At 48.1% G+C, this 5,334-nt stretch overlaps 1 long non-coding RNA gene across 1 annotated transcript; it reads left to right on the forward strand.

Annotated features, from left to right (window-relative positions):
• Nucleotides 1–255: 255 nt before the first annotated feature.
• LOC121832183 (uncharacterized) lies at nucleotides 256–3,098 on the forward strand. Its single transcript, XR_006075711.2, has 3 exons — nucleotides 256–1,142; nucleotides 1,271–1,363; nucleotides 2,918–3,098. It is a non-coding gene; the product is annotated as an uncharacterized LOC121832183 (long non-coding RNA).
• The last annotated feature ends 2,236 nt before the right edge of the window (nucleotides 3,099–5,334 follow it).

The raw sequence follows: 5,334 nt of genomic DNA on the forward strand, positions 1-5,334 counted from the left end.
CTTAGCTCCCTGGCCCTTTGGCTCTGGCCCAGATCCAGTCTCACTGGTCATTCAGATCCAGCTGTGACCCGATCCCTGTCCTCCCAAGCCACCCTGAGTGTCCTGACAGGCCCTCGGTACTCCTCCTTTAGACTCCTGAGACTGGATCCCTTTCTAGCCAAAGATTCTCCTAACCGTGCATGGATTCTGGTCTGTGTCGCTAGGCAGCTTTCTCTCACTGCATGAGGTTGAAGGTGACTCAGGTGAGGTCTGTCCTCCGTTTCCCCATCTTGGAAGGCACTCCAGGGGAGCAACCCTTGAACACAAGCACTCAGGCCAATCTACCCTGAGCCAGCAGGTCAAGTCCACCCTTCCTTGGGCAGGGAGAATCTGGCTTTGACAGGAGTGAACTAATTCTCCAAGGAGAATTTGCTCAGCAGCCCAGTTTGGCAAAGGATCTGCTAGCTGAATCATCAAGTCGAGGAAAGCTGATTTTCCAAATACCAATCGCCAACTTAGCAAACACCAATGCTCTTTTTAAAGTGTTTACGTCAGGCAGCTAAACACACAGGCTCTCATGTCTGCCTGTCACGAACATCCAAAGAATGGCCGTCCATCTGCCTCTGCTTCCTCACACTTCAGCTTCACAGAGCTGGGGTTGTAGGAGATACTGTACCCACAAATCCTCCACATGCTGAGCCCTCCCACCATAGTGGAGCCTTATTCATCCAGACTCTTAGATACCCGGCTCCTGGATCATCAAAGGAGGCTGTGCCCAGCATGTTATGAAATCCCACACATATCCAGGATATCAGTCAGACTCCTGGTGGAAGCCAGAGAGCACGTTCAGATGTATGCTCACGGAAAGGGGGCATTCACAAGGTGAACAATAAGAGATCCTGGGACACTAAAACAGAAATTATGACAACTACTATCTCTGGTTATCTCAGAGGGGCACAGAGAGCTTCCTGTCTCCTAGAGCTGTGACTGTGGAAGAATCAGGGGACAGAGGCTACAGCCATCATCAGAGAAACATGGCCACTTCTAAACTATGCACAACAAGGAGGCAGCTGGGGGATAGCGACCACTCCTCTTCCTCCCCAGACTCGAACCAGCACCTTCCCTCTGAGCAGTCCCGATCAGGCTCACAGCCAGGAGCCCAGGTAAGGCGGCCCAGGAGAGCTGTCTAGGGAGGAGCTGGTAGGGAGTGGGTGTGGAGGGAGATCAGAAAACCAGCTTATCCTTCCAGAAACCCTGGCTTAATTCTAAATCGCTCATCTCTCCTCCTTAGAAATGTGTGGAACAAAAAAGGAAATAGAGCCCATTGTCAAGCTCCATTTCAGAGAACTGAGAGACCAGAGGGATTTGGAAACTCAAAAGTCAAGTGAGTTGAAAATAACCTATGTGGGAAGCCGAGGAGTGGAGTAATAGATGGGAGCGACCCGCAGGGCAGGGCGACCTCTGTCTCACAACACACCTCCAGCAGAAAGGACTCCTGAGGACAGAGCAGGTACCCATGAAAGTACAGGTGTGGGGACATCAGAGAGTCCCTGGGGGCTGCCACCTGTGAGAGAACACTGGCAGTAGAATCTTCCTGAATTTTGACTAAGTTTTGAAAGACAGAAGGATCTTGGCAATACCTCAGGAAAAGAAGGACTCTCCCCTACCACACCTCCTCCAAAATACTGCTGAAAATGATGCTCCATTCTATCCTGTTATGCCCAGATTGCAGGGACCCCCAAAAGACCACCACGGAGACTGAATCCCGAATGTAAAAGCAAAGAGCCTTTATTTTCAAGCTCGGAGCTTGGACTCTCTGTCCAATGTAGAAGTGAGAGCAGAAACTCCCGAGCCCAGGCAGGGTGGGGGTTTTATCATAGCAGAGGTTTGGGGCGAGGGGATTTCTAGGGTTCAGGACAATGACTGGCTGACATTTGTCTAGGGGTATCTGTAAAAGGGAAATAGGTGTGTGCTAGGCTCTGGGACATTTGGTGATCTTATGTAAAGGTTGGACCGTTTTTGGGGGGATGTCTGGTACTTCCCCTTAGAGGCCGGCCCATACCTGGGTGGCCCCCTGGGTGGTGTCAGCTTGTGGCTTTTCCTGGATCTGGGTGTGGCCTGCCAATAAGCCTGTCACAGAAGCTGTGTCTGGGCCTCTAAACCTATCATGGCTGCTGTGTGGTCACTCAAGCTGTTTTGCCGCCCCCCCCCACACACACACACATGAGTCTCAGGTCCCTGGCAGAGGTTCCCATAGAGAAAACACAGGGGCTTCTGCCTGACGCATGTTTCTGTCTTCCAGTGAGCTTGTGTTCCTCCTCCACCTCCCAAATGCTCCCATCTTCCCCAACCACAGCACAGTGCGCAGAACCAGGAAACTGAGAGCAGCACACAGGAAGAAATTCACAAAAGAAGTACATTAACTTAACTAAAGGACTTAAAGTTATCAATCAAATCATCCGTTGTCTTCATTTGAGTTTGTTTGTTTTGCTTTGTTGCTGATTTTGTTTTTGGTTTGTTTTGGTTTTTGTGTGTGTTTGTTTTTTGAGACAGGGTCATATAACCCAAGCTGGCCTTTAATTCACTGCATAGCTAAGGATAGCCTTGAACTCCTGATTTTTAAATGAATTTATATTAGTTTACTGGATCAAATTGAACATACTAGCTAGGTAGGCATGGTGACTCACAATTATAATCTCAACATTCAACTGTGGAGGGCCCCAAAACAGCTTGACCACACAGCAGCCATGACAGGCTTAGGGGCCTAGACGCAGCTTCTGTGACAGGCTGACTGGCAGGCAACACCCAGACCCAGGAAAAACCTTAAGATGATACCTTAACCCAGGGGTGAGGAAGTACCTGACACCCCAAACATTCCAACCATTAGATAAAGTGGCCAGATGTCCTTGAGCCTAACACACCTATTTTTGTTTTACAGACACCCCCAGATAATCGTCAGCCAATCAGGGTCCTGGACCCTGGAAATCCCCTCACCCCAACCTCTGCTATGATAAAAACTCTGCCCTACCTGAGCTCAGGGCTCTCGGCTCTCACTGCTGTGTTGGACAGACAGAGGGACCAAGCTCTGGATCTTGAAATAAAGGCTCTTTGCTTTTACATGTGGGATTCAGTCTCCCTGGTGGTCTTTTGGGGGTCCCCGAGATCTGGGTATAACAGGAAAGTGAGGCAGGAGAATTACAGTTTGAGTTTGAGGCTAGTTTTGGCTACAGTGTGAGATCATGTCTCAGAATAAAACAAAACAAAAACACTAGATCAGCTAGGGTCTGGAGAGATGGCTCAGCAGTTAAGAGTATTCACTGCTCCCATGAAGGACCTGGGTTGGCTCCTAGCACTCCACAGAGGCTCACACCTCTCTAGGACCGAAGTTCCTGGAAGACCCAAGGCCCTCCTCTGAGCTCTGTGGGCTCTTGCACACATGTGGTACACACACACACACACACACACACACACACACACACACACACACACACTCAGATATAAAATAAATGATTAATTGTAAGATACTAGCTAAACTAAAGACTTTACTGGAATTTCACCAGCTTTCCCACTAATGTCCTTTTGAGGTTCCAGAGTTCCATCTAGGCTCGCACACTGCATTTGGAGGGTATTTGTTGACTCCTGTAGTTTCTTGACATGACTTCCCAAGGTTATGCGTGCCTCTCTCTCTCCTCCCTCTTTCTCTCTTTCTCTCTCTCTCTGTCATGACCTTGACATTTTTAACTGTCCTGATCAGGCTTTGTCAAATGTAATTTGATTTGAGCTGGGTTTGATTTCCCATGATTGGACAGAGGTTTGTGTGTATTTGGCAGAATATCTCAGAGCTGAGCGTGGCGGCTCAAATCTGAAATTCCAGTACTTGACAGGCTAACCTAAGAAGAGCTACTGAGTTTCAGGCCAGCCTGGACCACAGAGTTTGAGGATGAGTTGGGCTATAGTGAGACTCGGCTTCAAAAAGGAAAATATCTTAGGCATGCTTCCTTTCCAGTGCAGGACTCATAGTACTCCACATAATACTTATCTATTTTTCCCTTTTCTTTCTTTCTTTCTTTTCTTTTTTTTTCAATACAGTGTTTCTCTATTTAGCCCTGGAACTCTGTAGACCAGGCTGGCCTCAAACTCACAGAGAGCCACCTGCCTCTGCCTCCCAAACGCTGGGACTAAAGGCGTGCGCCACCACCGCCTCCCGGCAAACTTTGCTGTCCTAACAGTTTGCTGGTGTGCACTGCATAGAGTCAAGGAGCTTCAGTTTGCCAGGCAGCCAGTCTCTAGAACCTTCTCATCCGACAAAGTGGAAACATCTCGTCGTCCCTTCCTCCTAGTCTCAGACAACCAGCCTGTTCTGTGTGTCTGTTTGCTTTACATGTGGCATATACGTGAAATCAGAAACACTTTTGTAACTGGCTTATTCCACATAGTATAATGTCTTCAAGGGTCCTCCCTAAAGTAGCAGAGGTCAGAATTTCCTTTCCTGGGTCCTTTTCTGGAAAGTATTTGGGCCAGCCAGATGGCTTACTGGGTAAAGTTGTCCTCTGAGCCATAATGTGAGTATGCACCCAGACACATAGACACAATAATAATGAATTTTTAAATATGTATTTATTGTATATGCATGTGTGTTTTCATACAGAATGTGCAGGAGCTCACAGAGGTCAGAAGAGGGCACCAGATCCTCTGAAACTGGAGTCATAGGCTGTTCTGAGCTGTGGGTGCTGGGAACTGAACCCGGGTCCTCTGCAGGAGTGACAGCAGTAAATGCTTTGAACTGCTAAGCCATCTCTCCAGCCCCCAAATGTGGATATGTGTGGAGAGGGTGTTTTTGTTTTCTGAGACAAGGTCTCTCTATGTGGTTCTGGCTATCCTGGAGCTCTGTAAGTTACTCAGACTGGCCTTGAATTCACCGAGACCTTCCCAACTCTGCCTTCTAGGTGCTGGGATTAAAGGTGTGCACAACTATGTCTGAACTCCCAAATATTTTTTTAAGAGAAACTGGGGCTGGAGAGATGGCTCAGTTGTTAAAAGCACTTGCTGCTCTTTCTGAGGACACAGGTTCTGTTCCCAGCAACCATATGGGGGCTCACTGCAGTCTATAGCTCCGATTCCAGGGGATCTGCTGCCCTCTTCTGGCCCCAACAGGCAATGCAAATGTGTGGTACCCATACAACTATGCCGGCAAAACACTCATACATATAAAATAAAAATACAATTCAAAATATTAAAATAAAATAAAAGAGGAAACTGTCTGACTGTCCTTCAGACGTCAGCTCCCTGTCTTGCAGTAACTATTTCTGTGTTTTGTCCAGTGCTGCCCACCATTGCCCTCTCCTTTCCACACTG

Source organism: Peromyscus maniculatus, chromosome 9 (assembly GCF_049852395.1).
Source record: "Peromyscus maniculatus bairdii isolate BWxNUB_F1_BW_parent chromosome 9, HU_Pman_BW_mat_3.1, whole genome shotgun sequence".
Lineage (NCBI taxonomy): Eukaryota > Metazoa > Chordata > Mammalia > Rodentia > Cricetidae > Peromyscus > Peromyscus maniculatus.